The following is a 17,629-nucleotide window of genomic DNA, read 5'->3' as shown; positions in this document are numbered from 1 at the left end:
ACAGACTCAATCTATTAATACATCTGTTTGGTCTTCTGTTTCCAAGAGGTCTATGAAAATGTTCTTGATCACTGCCTCCAGATCTTTGTCAAGAACGTCCTCGGGCAGGCACTTGACTCGAATATTCGGGCTCCTCGATCTGTTTTGCAGGTCCTCTGCCTGCCGTTCCAAGTTGCCATCAAGTTGTGCGGGATTCCGCTTCTCCCGCATCGCTTTTCCCTTTGCTGGGGGGGCAGATGCCAACCTCCACCTGTTCTTCCCCCGTTTCTGCTGGATAAAACACCTGGGGAGGGCGTTTTCTTTTTAAACTTCCAGCTTTATTGGTCACGCGGTTCAGGAGAGCATTGATTATGGTGCTCTCCTGTCGCTGGCCATCTTGGAATCAAAAATGTTATGTTTTTTAATAGCAAGAATCAAATGTAACCAAAGAGTATTTGACATATACACAGTAAAACCAGATCTGTTTGTAACAGACCTCATCAACTATATTTAAAGCAAAAATAAACTTATGGTGCATAAAGCCTAATATTAATTTGATCTGTGTTTCTTATAGAACATGTGACATTGTAGAGTTCTTTCGAAACAAAATGCTGGTACCTTAACATGAATTGTGCATATACTTGCTCAATGCCGTAATAACCATGGTGTAACGTCACTATCCCAGCAGTTTATGATAAAGCAGAAAAATCAATACAGGGAAATCCCTTAAAGACTCGTTCCTTAACCCTTGGACCATCCATTAAATGGATAGGTTGACCACTGATCCCGTCCAGCCACACCTTTCGACCGTTTTCACAGCTCTCTCAATTTCCTCTCTTCCTGCTCTATCCCAGTTGCTCTGGTTACTTATCCTTTGATCATCTTGGCCCCATCTCACCTCGCCACTTGGTTGGTTATGGGGTTTTAGCCTGTTAGCCCTTAGGCACACCACCAAAACAGATGTGTAGAAACCCATTCCTTCCCCCCACCAAACCTGTGGTGAAACCACCTACCTGTGTTTAAACACCTTTATTGCTACCTGTGCTGCCACCTTAGCCTAAACTCCAGATAGCTAGCCAGGTATGTGTCTTTTCAAGAACACTGAATGCGTCACTAAGACCGTTTTAAACCGCCTGTCTTCCCCTCTTAGCTACTTATTCGACACACCTAAAGCATTTGTTTTTTAATATCCCCAGTCACGCAGCATGTCTGTGTAAGCTAAGCACTACAGGCAGATGGTCTGAATGGAGAGCATGACTTGAGGTGAGGTTGGCTAGAGCGACGATTTAGGAGTATGCTATTTAGTTGTGGGTTCCTGGTTGCTAAAGGGAAACTGAATGCTTAACCTTGTCACCATCATGATGTAGGCCTAAAGTAGGGCATTTCATTATCCCGTTAATTGTACAAGTTAATCCCATAACCTCAATTATTCAGAATGCATACACATTATGCATAACATGAAGCTTAGGAAAGTGCCTGTGGTTTGCTATGATGTTGTGTTGAACCTGTGTGGCGCTCCAGAATGTGATGTAGAGTTACTCATGGCAGTACCGTTGGCTAGTTTAGCGTCACCAACAGCAGTTATTATATTAGCTTTATGTTCCATTTCTCTCGCTACTGGTTTATATAACTTGTACCCAGTGGTGTAAGATGGAAAACAATTGTGACCTGATCCTTTGTTTTGTGTTAAATGTCAATACAATTTAAATAAATGTACAACATAAAGCACTGATCATATACTATGCATCCTTCAACATGTAAGGCTCACAGATTGTACATATATGTATGCAGCCTAACATGTGGTTTGACAAGTGGGGGTTTGCCAGGTGTGCATGAAAAATATTACAGAGCCCTTAGTCAAGGACAGTTGCTCTGGGGATGGGCGGATGCATAGATAGATGGGTGCGTGTGCTGCTCACTCCAGCTTTGGTTCGGTGTCATAGGTTAGAAAACGGCTAAGCCAAACGTTCGATCCCCGGGTCCGCGCTTAAAAACCTCTGGGTATTTAAGCGCGTTATAAATATGCAACTAAGGCAAACAACTATGCAACTAAAACAAAATTCCTATAACAGCGCCTCGATGCCCGCAGGCTGGGTGAGCGCTTTAAAAATGCAAAATACAAATAATTCAACATTGCTAGTGGCCGGTAAGAGTTACATTGATCCGTTTGTTTCCCCGGTTTGTGTTATGCTCACCTGGTCTCTGCAGAGGCGTTGGCGCACAGTTGCAGCCCTCCCTGGAATTAGATCACCCTCTTCAGGCTTCGTCCCCTGCGGATCAGCTGTGGGCGGTGACAATCAGTGGCACTGCTCCTGTGTGGATATGGGGAAACGTGAGTGCGCCGATAGGTGACTGTGGTATCTCCCTAACCCTTCGACCCATGGTGCGATTTCAGTGGGCACGTACCGGCCCATAAGGCTCACCTGGTAAGTGTGAATGATGAGCTCTCCGTCCTGCTACTTCTGGCAGGGGCGCTTGTCAATGGAATCGAGTTCCTTCACTGATTCCAGACTATTAGTCCAGTCCAGCTGCGACTAAGCTCCTCTTTCTGCTTTCTCTCAATGTCTCTTGTCTTTTCCCTTTTTCTGCTTTCTCTCAATTTCTCTTGTCTTTTCCCTTCCTTCTGCTTTCTCTCGATGTCCTGATGTTTTTTGTTCTCAACGGTTTTGTTTTCCCCTGAATAAAGTTCTTTTCTGTTTTCTCCCAATAGATGGAAATGCAGCCTAGCTACGGCAGTGGAGGCGTGGAATGCGGCTGAGTGGAAGATGGATGCGACCGCACGGTCCGGAAGCAGGTGAGTGATGGCTTTAGAAAGGCGAGAGGTTAAATGGCAGCGCACCTTTAACGAATGTCTGTTAAGTGTCTAAACTTGTCTTTTGCAGGTGTTGCGAGTTTGGATGAAGCGCGTCGTGCCGCAGTGCCCAGATGATGCGGTCTGCGTCCGAAATGTTCACAGGTGAGCCGCGGTGCCAGGAAGAAGATGACTGCGCTTCGAGACGTTTGCAGGGGAGCCGCGGTGCAAGGAAGAAGATGACTGCGCTCCAAGATGTTTGCAGGTGAGCTGCAGTGCCAGGAAGAAGCGTTCAGGTGAGAGCAGAATCCTCTGGATGGTGAGTATGAATGTAGATGGCAGGATCTCTTCAGGTAAGTTGAATCCCAGGCGACGGTGAGTGGCACGCTGCACAGAGGTGCAGAATAACGCAAAGCATGTGCCTTGGATTTGGGCTGGCTTTTATAGCTGAGCTCTTAAGGCCACGCCCCATAGCAGTCCTGCATGCCACACTCTGCCACTCCTAGAAGTTGCACGTGCAGATGCAGTTGGAGACCACACCCGGACTAGTTACACTCAAATGAGAGTTCTGGAATGTATTTTTGCCTATAATAAAAGAGTTCCTGTTCCAATCTAAGCACTTCTGCCTATAATAAAAGTGTCTTGTTTAAGTTTTTCCATGAGCCTGGCGCCAAAGGCGCCAGGACTGTGTCCAACCAGGCCCCCGATGTATAAACGTCCCAAAGAGACGTGCGTGACCCATGATGCCCCCTGCTCCCTCCACTTGATGATGCCACTCCTGTGATCCTGGGCAAGTGGCCATGACAGTTTGGGTATCGGTATGGCCAGGGTTTCCTTCATAGACACTAGCAACACCCCTTTCGTGTATGCCTCTTTGAACACCTCGAGCAGCACTGGGGTCAGGACTGTCTCATATGTCTTGTAGAACTCCGGGGGGGGAGGGGAAGTCTGTCGCTTCCGGGTGTTTTACTCGAGGCAAGTGATCTTATCGCCTCAGATATGTCCTCTGCTGTTATGTCCATCTCCAGTGCCTCCCGCTGCGCTACCCCTAGCTTGACCGATTTCCTCTAGTGTGTCCAGTATGTCCACCTGGGGCACCTGGTGGTCATGGCTGTACAGGCGGGAGTAAAACTCCCCAAAAGTGTCATTGATCGCTTGTTGCGATTTGTGCACTGTGCCTGTTTCATCCTTAAATTCTGTAGTTGGGTGTTTTGGATGTTCCCTTCTGCACAGCCACGCGAGCAGCCTACTCTGTCTGTCGCCCTCTGCATGTGCTCTAGTGGTTTTAACTGTGTAGTCGAATTTTGACAGCCTTACCCATGCCTCTTGACAGTTCCCCCTCATCTGTGCGAATTCCAGCTCCTCCTCACGTGTCCCTTGTATGTGGGACTCTTTGTTTTATTTTGTCTTCCCACCTGTCTAGTTCTAATCTCAGTGTTTTCCGGATACTTCCCACGCTAGCAATAACCTCCCCCCTCACACCACCTTCTTTGCTTCCCAGACCGTGCCCCACCTTCCTCTCAATGTATTCCTTCAGTTTGCTCTGTAATTCTTCCTTGAAGGCATGATCTGTTAAATCGTCTGTTGGCATAAGCCACAGCGGTATGGGGGGCCTAGGGCCTCGAATTCTCCAGGTTAACAGCAGTGGCGAGTGGTCTGATATTGACTTGCCCAAGTATTGTGCCGACTCCACCCGCGCCAGATGAACCCTGGCCACAAATAGAAAGTCAATCCTGGTGTGTAGGTTATGTGGCGAGGAAAAATAAGAATAGACCTTGCCTGTCAAGTGTAGTTCCCTCCACACATCTGGCAGGTCTAGGGCCCCTATTAGCGCATTCAGTGCCCCTGTAGCTGCCTCTTTCCCGGGTTGCCGGTAGTTTGGATCTGTCCAGTTACCAATCTCTCACACAATTAAGGTCACCAACCCAGAGGAAGAAGCATTCTCGGTATGGGGCTAACTTAGCACCTAGTGTGTCAAGGTGCATCGGGATCCCATGATTGGGGAAGTAAGAGTTGACTATACATACTTCTACCTGTTCCATGTAGCCCCTCAGTATCAAATCTCTCTTCCCTCTGGGTCGGTTTGCCACACAAACAGCTTAAAGGGAACCGCAGGGTTTACTCAAGTGAGAATCCCACAGGCATATTTGGAGTAGGCAGCCACATGGCACTGTCCACCCCAATGTTCCGCCACCGTGGCCATGGATTACTGCGTTAGGTGGATCTCTTGCAATAGTGCAATTGACACGCTCTTCCTATTGAGGAAGGACTTCACCCGATTCCTGCGCAAATATGTGCCCAGTCCCTGGACATTCCATGTCAGCACCTTGATATCAGCAGCCATAACAGCATTCCCCCCGTATCTTCTTATTTATGTGTTCCCAGTATCCCAATTCGAGCACATTCAGCTTTTACACACTTCGGGTGCCCTTCACTCCAGTCTGCTCACTCAACAGCTCATATGCACATCCTCTGACACATGCCTCTTTTCGTGAAGAAATCAGAACACTAAAAACAACAAACCAAACCAAAGAACTCCGCTCATCAGCTGCGTTCCGTCCGCAGCGCTGAAGCTCCCCCGCACCTTCTTGACTCATCTGGGCCATGGCGTGCGGTGTCAGCAACTGGCTAACGCCTAATAATTCGTGGGGTGGGTGTCATGGTCATAAAGTCAGGGGCACAGGCATGCAGGGGTCGCATGCACAGGAGACCTGGGTGGACACTGTCCTGGCACCTTTGGCGCACATGAACAAAAGTAAACAAGAACATCCATTTAACACCAAAAAGCTTTTATTATGGACATAGCACTTCAGATGCATTAATCTTGAACATTCCGTCCATTAAGCAGCCCCAAGTCCATTCTTGGGTGTGGCTGCTAATGGATTGCCTTCGCACATGCTAACTCTCTAGGAGTGGCAGGGTGTGGCTGTAAGCCGGCCCTAATCGGTGTGCCCACGATCTCAGCTATATTAGCTGCCCCGATCCTTAAGACAGACGCTTCGCGTTATTCTGCACTTGCAAGCAGCGTAATGCTCACCGTCGCCTGAGGTCAGACTTACCTTTGAAGATCCTGCTTCCTGGACATCCTGCTTCCTGTCAGCATACTTACCTGGCCATCCAGCTTCCTGCCAGCATACTTACCAACTGGGGGAAGCTGTTCTTACCTGTAAATCTCTTCGGCAAAGCAAGTATTCATCTTTACACTTTAAGGAACGCTGTAATCTTCATCTTGGCACAGCAGCACGACACGCTCCATCGTCGATAGCAGCGCCTGAAAGGAAAAACAGAAGACAAGGTTAGACATTGAAAAAACAGTCCGTTTAAGGTTGTGCTTCGCCATACTTCGCGCTTTTCCTTAAACCATCACTTAGTTGCGGTCGAACATTGCGGTAGCATCCATCTTCCATCCGGCCGCGTCTCACGTCTCACAGCTGCATTGAGGCCGCATTTCCATCTGAGGGAAAAAAAACAGAAGAAAGACATTATTGCGGGCATAAATAGGAGCAACATATAAAGACATTAAACTGAACGAACAGCATCACAAGCTCAAGAAAGACTTACCAATCATAAAGAGAAGCATAGTCGCAGCTGGACTGGACTAATCCTCATCAGGGATCAGTGAAGGAACTAGATCCCATTCGACGTGCCCCTGCCAGAAGTAGCAGGATTTTCCATAATTCACAAGAGCAGTATCACCACGTACCACAGCTGACAGCTTTCCTACTGAGGGAGAGGCCTAAAGGGGGTAATTCAAGTTCAGGGAGGGCTGCAACCGTGCCCCAACGCTTCCGCAGAGACCAGGTGAGCGTAACAGAACGCGAAGCCTCTAATACTCTCTGCCTGGCCGTTATGGAAAGTTCAGAAACAGATCAGTTAGCCCTCTTACTAGGGGAATTACGGGCTGAAGTACATGCTTCAAGACAGGAAACCAATGCATTACGGAGGGATCTTATTGTAACTCGAGAAAGAACTGACGAATTGGCAAGACAAATGCTACAAGCACAAGCAGGACAGGTTCCACTGCCTGGAGTGACCGATTCTTCTAATTCTTCCACACCACAGCAATCAACACCGGTTCAGGTGGTTCTTCCAGGAGCAGTGCCTCTAGCCCCTCCCGAACGCTTCATCAGCGACCCAAACAAGTTCGCTGTATTTATGAACCAATGTCGCCTTCATTTCTTGTGCAAACCAGGAGCCTTTCCTAATGACCAAGCCAAAGTGGCATTTGTACTCTTGTATTTAGGAGGTAGTGCAGCGGACTGGTCTATACCTTTGGTAAATCAAGATGACCCTTTACTCCAGAACTTTGGGAATTTCCAACATGAGATGGAGAAATTGCCCGTCATACTCAAGGACAAGCTCTGGACAACAAGTTGTTATCACTCAGACAAGGGAGTCAAGATCTATTAACCTATATTGCAACCTTCAATCGTCTCATAGCCCAGACCAACTGGCCAGAAGAGAAGAGGACTACACTCTTTTACTGAGGGTTATGTGGAGAACTTAATGATGTGTTTGCGCAAGTGGTGAATCCCCCTGAGAGGTGTCCGGACTACATAGACCTGACCGTGCAACTCGATCATAGGTTGCAGAATCGGAAAATGGTTCGAGCTATATCAGAGGGACGGTCAGTTTGCGTACGTCCTCGTGAGAATCAGACTAAACCACATGAACAGTCTGAGCCAATGCAAATTGGTGGATTACGAAATCCCCTTACCAAAGCAGAAAGGGAAAAAAGAAGACAACAACAGCTTTGCTTATATTGTGGACTAGCAGGTCACTTCCTCCGTGACTGCCCAGTAAAACCACCCAAGAAAACGGTTGGGGCAACAGACAAAACTGATGAAGAAGAAGAACAGAACTCGGGAAACACCAATGCCTGGCAAGTGTAGGGGTCCGCTTGTCGAGCATGAAAAAGAAATCCGTACAGACCTCACAGCTAGTCCTTCCAGTGATTTTGGTGAATCACAAGCAACCATCATAAATACATGCCTTGGAAGCATATATTGATTGTGGAGCTGTGGGTAACTACATTGACCAAGATTTGGGTCTCGGAATAGGCCTTACTCGCCGACAGAAGCAGAAATCGGAAAACGTTACTGCTGTGGATGGTTCTCAGCTATCATCCGGCCCGGTGACACAATACACCGAGAAAGTCAAGTTTCTGTGTCAGGACGGGCATCAAGAGGACATTACTTTCGATCTCATCGGTGCTCCTCAGTTCCAGATGATATTGGGAATGCCCTGGCTGGAGACCCACAATACTAAGATTGACTGGCGAAAACGAGTTCTGACCTTTCCTCATGATTGTGCCGACACATGTTACAAAAAAGATTACACCAATCTGAAACCGAAGAAAGGAATCATGTTGGGCCTCATCAGCTCCTTACCGCTTGAATACCAAGATTACTAGGATATCTTCAAAAAAGAGCAAGCCAACGTTCTGCCCCCGTACAGACCCTACGATTGTCAAATAGATCTTGTACCCGGAGCCCAGATCCCTTGCAGCCAAATTTGCGCTCTGACAGAACAGGAAAATCAGCATTTTAGAACTTACCTGTATCAGTACCTGGCGAACGGTTTCATTCACCCGTCTAAGTCACCTGCCTCCTCGCCCTTCCTCTTCGTGCCTAAAAAGGAGGGGGACTTAAGAACTTGCTTCGACTATAGAGCCATCAATCAGATCACAGTAAAAAAAATCGATATCTTTTACCACTTATACCAGAGCTCCTGGACCAAGTGAAACATGCTCAAATCTACACGGAAAATGGCCTTCCGCACGAAGTACGACCTCTTTAAATACCAGGTCATGCCCTTCGGGCTATGCAATGCCCCTGCAGCGTTCCAATTCTTTATGAATGATGTACTCCATGAACTACTGAACGTTTGCACTCTTGTTTACATTGACGACATTCTTATCTACTCAAATTCCATGGAAGAACATGCAGGCCATGTCCGGGCAGTCTTAGAGAAGCTTCGAGAACACCAATTGTATGCCAAGTTGGAAAAATGTATTTTCAATGTAACTCAGGTAGAGTTTCTCGGTTTCATGCTCACACCACAAGGCGTACATATGGATACACAAAAGGTGGATGCAATCCTCCAATGGCCCTCACCAACATCCACGAAAAGAGTGCAAAGCATGCTCGTATTCCCCAACTTTTACCATTGGTTTATACCTGGGTTTTCACAAATTGTATTGTTAAAGAAAAATCAAAAGTTACATTGGTCGACAGAAGCTGAAGAAGCCTTCCAGAAGTTGAAACTAGAAGGACTGGTTCGCTACAGCACCAGTCCTTCGACACCCACGACCAGACCTACCTTACATTGTTGAGACCGATGCTTCAAAAATAGCCATGGGAGCAGTATTTTCACAATGAGACCCTGAAACAGGACAACTACACCCCGTCGCATTCTGGTCCTGCAAATCTTAAGCCCCCAAGTTGAACTACGCAATCACAGATAAGGAATTACTGGTGATTAAAGCATCATTCAAGGCTTGGAGACATTACCTTCTTGGGGCAAGACATAAGGTCACTGTCATCACGGACCACCGTAACTTGCAATACTTGAAAGCCACCAAAGCACAATCCTCGCGTCAACTTCGTTGGGCTCTCTTTTTCGTAGAATACGATTTTATTATCACTTCTAGACCTGGAGTACGCAATGGGAAAGCAGACGCTCTATCATGCATGAGTGAAGAAAGAGAGGCTTTTACAGCCTCCGACCCCATGGCCATAATTCCAAAGGAAAGGATTCAAGAATAGCTGCCACCACCTGTATGGATGACCAAACAACCAGTTTGCAATCCCTGATGGATCGATCAACACAACAGGAATGGCTGTTAAAAGGTGACCAGCACACCATCGAAGACAATCTACCGTATTTCCAAGGACGATTATATATCCAACACCAAGAACTGCAAAAGCAAATCATCACAAATTACCACAATTCATTAGTGGAAGGACACCCAGGAATAGCCAAAACTCAGGCTAAGGTAAAGCAAAACTACTGGTGGCCAACCTGGCAAAAAGACATCACCCAATTTATTGAAACCTGCGGTGTCTGTGCACAACACAAGTCTCAGAAACAGAACCTTTCTGGCTTACTAAATCCCCTAACAGTACCGCCAGCACCATGGCATAACCTGTCTATGGACGTCATCACGGATCTTCCACCCTGCAATGGATACAACACCATATTAGTTGTTGTGGATTTATTCTCCAAAATGGCCCATTTCATCCCTCTGAAGGGACTCCCAACTGTGTCAACTCTCGCTTATGTGTTCCTAGAGCAAATTGTTCAATGGCATGGATTTCCATCAATATTACTATCTGATTGCGGAACTCAATTTGTTTCTGCCTTTTGGAGAAAGTGTTGTACGATTGCCAAAATCTATCTCCGGTTGTCCACAAGCCATTACCCTCAAACTGATGGGCAAACTGAACGAACCAAACAAACTTTAGAGCAATATCTCAGGTGTATGTTGCAACAGTCTGAGGATTCTTGGAAAAATATACTATGGATAGCTGAGTATGCATCCAACAACTCAGTTCACACAAGCACAGGGCAAACTCCATTCTACACTGTGCACGGAAGACATCCGAGAACATCAGTGTTTGATCCACCCCATACCCTGGAAACGCCAGCCATAAAAAACTTGCATAAAACCATCACTCAGGTTCTTAAGGAGGCGACAGAGCATCTGACCAAGGCTAAGGAAAGACAAAAACTGTTTGCTGATCGACATCGGAAGGAAGCTCCTGCCTACCAGATTGGAGAAAAGGTGTGGTTAGCATCCAAATATATTCCCCTGAAGGGGCCAAGAGCTTTCCGCCCAAGATACCTGGGCCCCTATACTATAAAGTCCATAATCAATCCTGTCGCCATGAAATTGGAGTTACCATCTCACATGAAAATTCACCCCGTATTTCATGTCTCTCTCCTCAAACCAATGAAATCCAATATACAGCTTAGTTCTCCGCCAGAGCCTGAATTAATAGATGGAGAACCAGAATATTAAGTCAAATCCATCCTGGACTGCAAGGTGGTTCGATCAAAATTGTATTACCTAAATGGCTGGAAAGGTTACGGACCTCAAGACCGAGCTTAGGAACCCAGTGAGCACGTCCATGCTCCACGTTTAATCACAGTTCCATCGCAATAATCCCACCAAACCAGGACCGGAAGGAGAACCACCCTTGAGAGGGGCCTTGAGGGGGAGTGCTGTCATGGTCATGAAGTCGGGGGCACAGGCATGCAGGTGTCGCATGCACAGGAGACCGGGGTGGACACTGTCCTGGCGCATGCCTCTTTTCGTGAAGAAATCGGAACACTAAAAACAACAAACAAAAGAACTGCGCTCAGCAGCTGCGTTCTGTCCGCAACGCTCAAGCACCCCCGCACCTTCTTGACCCATCCGGGCCTTGGCGTGCAGGCTGTACGGCGTCAGCAACTGGCTAACACCTAACAATTCGTGGGGTGGGTGTCATGGTCATGAAGTCAGGGGCACAGGCATGCAGGGGTTGCATGCACAGGAGACCTGGGTGGACACTGTCCTGGCGCCTTTGGCACCAGGTTCATGAACAATAGTAAACAAGAACATCCATTTAACACCAAAAAGCTTTTATTATGGACATAGCACTTCAGAACATTCCATCCAATAAGCAGGATGCATTAACCTTTACGATTCCATCCATTAAGCAGCCCCAAGTGCATTCTTGGGTGTGGCTGCTAATGGATTGCCTTCGCACATGCTCACTCTCTAGGAGTGGCAGGGTGTGGCTGGTAAGCCGGCCCTAATGTGCGTGCCCACGATCTCAGGTATATAAGCTGCCCCGATCCTCAAGACAGACGCTTCGCGTTATTCTGCACTTGCAAGCAGTGTAACGCTCACCGTCGCCTGAGGTCAGGCTTACCTTTGAAGATCCTGCTTCCTGGTTATCCTGCTTCCTGCCAGCATACTTACCTGGACATCCTGCTTCCTGCCAGGATACTTACCAACTGGGGGAAGCTGTTCTTACCTGTACATCTCTTTTGCAAAGCAAGTATTCATCTTTACACTTTCCGGAATGCCGAAATCTTCATCTTGGCACCGCAGCACGACACGCTCCATCGTCGACAGCAGCACCTGCAATGAAAAACAGAAGACAAGGTTAGACATCGAAAAAACTGTCAGTTTAAGGTTGCACTTCGCCATACTTCGCGCTTTTCCTTAAACCATCACTTACCTGCTGTCGAACATTGCAGTAGCATCCATCTTGCATCCGGCCGCGTCTCCCGTCTCACAGCTGTATTGAGGCCGCATTTCCATCTAAGGGAAGAAAACAAGAGAGATTATTGCGGGCATAAATAGGAGCAACCTATAAAGACATTAAATAGAACGAACAGCATCTCAAGAGCTGAAGAAAGACTTACCAATCATAAGGAGAAACATAGTCACAGCTGGACTGGACTAATCCTTATCAGGGATCTGTGAAGGAACTAGATCGCATTCGACGCATTCCGGCCAGAAGTAGCAGAACGGAGAGCTTATCTTCCATAATTCACAGGACCAGTATCACCACGTACCACCGCTCACAGCTTTCCTACTGAGGGAGAGGCCTGAAGGGGGTGATTCAAGTTCAGGGAGAGCTGCAACCGTGCCCCAACGCCTCCGCAGAGACCAGGTGAGTGTAACAGTGGGTCTGGTGACTCTGATCGTGGGGCCTGGTCTCACCCCCGCCATACAGAAGAACAAGAACTTGCTTGCCGTAGCAGTGTGTGTCCACTGCCTCGCCGCAGCAGCCCTGCAGGCCAACTCCATTGTCCTGCTCATACCCCCCCCCCTCGGGCCAGCCATCACTCATGTCACTGTTTCTTCGCCTCCGTCCAAATTGTTGTGTTCCAAGGAAGAACGGTCATCCTTTGTATATTACTTTGAGCCTAGACGGGTACATCAACATATTTTTGAGGTTTAATTGCCTGACCCTTGCTTTGATTGGCACGAATGAGTTCCTTGCTCTTTGAACTGCGGGCGTGTAGTCCTGGTATATGGCTATGTTGGAGTTGTCGCGTCTGATCTCCCCACCTTCTCTCAAGTATTTCAGGATGGCCTCCCTGCCACGGAAGTTCAGAATTTTTGCTATCATGGGGCGAGGGTGTGAACCCGGTGGCGGTCTTTTTCACAAGGACCTGTGGGCCCTCTCCACCCCTGTGACAGATTGCCTGCCCTGACTTCCTGCAGTATCAGGTTCTCCATGAAATCCGTTGAGTTTGAGCCTTCCATCACCTCTTGAATTCCTAGCAGATGTACATTTTTGCGGCGGGCACGTCCCTCAGCGTCTTATGCCCATGCTTCTAGTGCTGCATTTTTCCTCTCCAGTTCCTCTTTTCAAGGTCTTTGGTGGTCTCCATCGTTTTCTTCAGCCCTGACTCTGCAGTCGTGACTCTTTCTGTGAGGTTACAGACATCTTGTCGCATCAATTGCATGTCAGCCTTAACCCTTAAGATTTTTGTGTCTATAAAGGATTTTAGCAGATAACAAGGGGGGTCTTGGGAGACTCTCTGCCAGACATAGGTCCTGGTTACAAGAGCCTTACCCAGAGTCTTTAGCTCACTATCTTTCACAGAGAAGAAATATCCCAAACATATCAGTCTTTGTCCTGCCCTGGGGCAGTCCAGCACCGAAATGCTAGGCAATTCTCCTCTGAACAAGAGTACCAACAGCAACCCCAGACACGTGTTTCGGTCTGGTTGAACCTCATCAGTAGGGTGTAGCTGTGCCTCTATAAGAATAGTGAGCAAGGTGTCCACGTCTGGATTACCCTAGTAACTTAGGGTGAGTCCCAAAGTTACTTGAAATATGCAGATAACAAGGGGGGTCCTGGGAGACAATTGCAGCTAGCACCTGGTTATCCTTGGTTCCAGCCTCCATGTCTGGTTGACCGTTTTGTGCCTCTGGGTTGCTCTGTGGCTGTCCCTTAGGCTTAGCCACGTTGAAGGAGTCCACGATTGTGGGGTCCTTCCTGCCTTTAGCGGAGGGCATGTCCGCAATGTCAGTGTAAGGGCTGTTCAATGGATGGTAGTCTTCCCACTACTTTGTGGCCACTGATCCGCCCGTGGGCAAAGTTCCTCAGACCAGCTCAGCTGCTTGCCACCAGCGCTCTCAGGTTGTATGCTCGTAGGCCTGTATCTCGCCTCCCCCCCAGGCAGTTTTCCGTGGGTGCTCTGTGTTCCAGCGTGGAACCAGAGTACCCTCTAACTGCATGGTTGATGGAGCCGCTATCTATGGCCCTACACTCATAGTAGTTGAGGCGGCTGCGATGTGGTTGCCTCAGTGTGGTGGTTCGTGGTGCCTCCTAGCACAGATTAGGACCGTAGTGTCTTATTGACCAGTGAGACTGGCACCCTGCTGGATCGTTCCTTGTCCCAATACGCTAGCTGCACAGTGTTCACGGGGCAATTTCTCAGTCCTGCTGCTTAGTTAGTACTGCTGTGGCTTCTTGCCTCCGTTTTCCGCACACTTTATTGCGCCTGGCTGCCTCCGTGCCGTGCAGGTTAGTGGAGAGCCTGCAAGTGTCCCCACCAGCCACACTCAGTGTTCGATTATGTTATGCTGTGACTACTACAGCACAGGGGACCCACAAAGCACAGATCCTATTTCCCTTTATGTCCCAGAGCGTAGCACGCTGAGTGTTTGTTGCAACTTCTGTGGGTGCCACCTCAAGTGATCACTGTGCCCAAGGTCTGCTTTTGACAGAGTTACCTCGCTCCTCACCGCCCCCCTTTTTCACTGCGTTATGGCCCCCCGTCCCTGGATCTCCTCTGCATAGTTTGTGTGCGTGTTATGCTGTCTGTTGTGGCCCCTCAATTATGTAGTGTTGGGGCCACTAGGCTCATTAGCCTACCTTCTGCTGGCTCCTTGGTTGTGTGCCCATGTCAGAACTCCCGGCGTGTCGTCCGTCGACTTTCCACTGTGTGTTTCTGCCTCCCTTTTCGTGCCAGTATCAACACACTCTTGCGGCACCCGGCTCCGTATGGTACCTTCGACGGGCACCCGCAGTGTGAAGTTCCGCTCAGCAGCCTTCGTTGTCCCACCTGGAAGGGCTTCCTGCTCCATGGGGCTGCCTCTCGACATATGCCGTTGTGTCCTCTTTCAAGACTCTTCCCCGCCCGGGATCCGTTTCAGATGTAGCTCGGCTGCTTCCTTGTCTCGATGTAACCTTTTGATATTGCTCAGCCTCTCGCAGAGGCTCAGTTGGGAACCATAATCAGACTCAACTACTTAGGAAATAGGAAACTATCAAAGCACCGAATTTTCATTTAGTTAGATGACACAAATAAACTGGCCCACCCTTGCAACATCAAACAACTTCTTGAGCATGGCAATCGTACTCCTCAGTACCCTTTATTCAACTTACATATCACATTAGTAAACAGTACAAGAACCACACAACTATTCCATAAAATATGTCAGAGTGCTATGGCTTGTACCTCGAATCTAGAAAGACAGATTTCCTTCTACCCTTGCTTTCCCCCAAGGTCCCAGTTACATTCACATGTTGCAGTCTCTCCTAGAATTGCCCACTCGTGGTCTCTTCTTAGCTTGGCAGTCCCAGTATTATTATACTAATGTTTGTTTAGTCCAAGACATGAATTGCTTTGTCAGACAACAAAAGCCTCCCTGCTTCAAGGGGTCGTTTGGCCACTTCTTATAATTTAATCTATTACAAGAATATCCATGTTCCAATACATCGAACAAAATGTCATGCATGTAAGTTATACTAAATGCAGTGACAGACTGGTAGGATAATTGACTTCGCATAATTACTATAGCTCTATACACAGATCGTGCACATAGTAAACAGAAGTCACACTCCTGAGTAAAATGGAACAATGACACAATAAGACCATCTTTAGGAGCAGGCGACATGTCTGTAAAGAAACATAACTGTTATAGTCTATTGCATTTAAACAACCTAAATAATACAAAGCAAACATTAATGAGGTACTGTAAACAAAGGCAATGGAAAACAAAGGTTCGCTGATGGTATAGTTAGAACATCCTAAAGTAACCAACACCAATGTCAATCACTGTGGAAAATATGTGCCTCTTCTCGTTTCCGCTCCTTTCAGCTCCTTGCTCCCCCTACACTGGAACTCCCTGCCTTTTTCTATCCGCTCCATCCCCACCTATTCCTCCTTCCGCTCCTCCTTGTAATCACTCCTTCATTCCCTTCTCTGAAACCTCTTCCCCCTCTCACCTTTCTCTCTCTCCTAGTACCCTCTTCTTTGTTCCTTTTATCCTTCCCCTTCTCTTATCTCCTTTCTTCCAACTACTCACTCTACTCCCTTTCCCTCTTCTTTCCTTCCCCTCCTCTTTCTTCTCATATGCAAATTGTTCCACATGCTGTTTTTCTTGTTTAATTCATGCATACTGTTATTGCTTCTACTGTTCCATGTATTTTTGTTGTTGAAGTGTAAAGCGCTTTGGATTAAAGCGCTATATAAAAACAATAAAATACAAATACAAAATATAGACTTTATACCAAAATATAATCACCATTGCAAAGCTTCAAATCCATTCAAGTGCCCAAGTGTAGTATAATCCAATGAGGCAACATTCTTCCAAACCGGCATGTGTGACAGGTTTAGGGCCCTGGACCCTGTCAAGGGGGAGCAGGCACCCCTCCCGGGCTGGTGTAGGTGGCTTACCATACGTGTGCCAGTGGCAAACCTACCACAGAGGTTAGATGAATGAGTTGGGGAGGGGGGTAGGGAGGGCAGGCAGCTCCTGATCCATTTAAGTGTGCATTGTGCTGCAAAACCATTGGCACCACATTCTTTCCCATCTTGTCTTCCGGCCCCTTGTCTGGCCAGAGTCCTTTTCTCTTCTTTGCAGCACTACAGCATCCAGGAATTACCGAGCACAACAGAAGGTGCTGGACATATGGAAAAGGATCCCGGCTGCAAATCTACACCACCAACCATCAGCCTAGCCCCTGTCAAGCTGCAATCTTCACGGGGCTGTGAGAGGGAGATCTGTGCAGCCAAACCCAGCGACTCAAAAACGGCAGAATAGAACAAACGCTGATGAACAGAGGGCAGGCCAAAATGTGTTACGTTTGCCACAGAAGACCCAACCCCTCCACCCCCAAGGATTGGCAAGGAGGGCGAATACAGGGAGAGAATGGCCCAAACAGATGGGGGACAAGGAATTCCAATGGGAAAGGGGAGTAGAGGAACATCAGGAAGGGTAGAGCTATAAAAGCTCCACTCTCAGAACCATGGATGTGGGGTGTTCTGGTGAGACAGGAGAGTTGGTGGATGAAGCCACCAGGCATGGAATTGAGGAATGCGGAGTGCTGAGAAGATGTGGAAGAGTTGTGCAAGCGTGCAGGTAAGATATTGCATATGAGAGAGTGGTACCAAGGTTTGAGACATTGTAGTATTGTTGGGGTATGTGCCAGAGTGTGTGAGAAGACAAATGTGTTGAATAGAGAGGAGTGTGAGTAAGGGGGAAGAGGGACTGTAGATATTGGCACAGAGTGAAAGAGAGAGCATGAGGTGGAGGCGGGTAGTAGAGGGAGTGGGTTTAGTGAGGAGTTAGGAAACGGTAGTAGGAGGGGATGAGCGAGAAGAGTGCAAAATGTGAGAGTAGGGCAATGGGGAAGGAGAGATGGGAATGTAGGGAAAGGTGAGATAGCTGGAGGTAGAGGGCTTTAAGAAGATCAGAGACGGAAGAGAAGAGAGTAAGAGAAATATGGAGGGAGGAGAAACGGAGTATGAAAGAGGGAAGAAAGGACGTGGGAGAGAGAGTGGCATACTGTGAACAAAACAACATCCTTGAAATCTGTCTGGGGGGGGAATTACAGTAGG

This window comes from Ambystoma mexicanum, chromosome 6p (assembly GCF_040938575.1).
Source record: "Ambystoma mexicanum isolate Mex_15411 chromosome 6p, UKY_AmexF1_1, whole genome shotgun sequence".
NCBI classification, from domain to species: domain Eukaryota; kingdom Metazoa; phylum Chordata; class Amphibia; order Caudata; family Ambystomatidae; genus Ambystoma; species Ambystoma mexicanum.
This window is presented reverse-complemented; position numbering follows the sequence as displayed.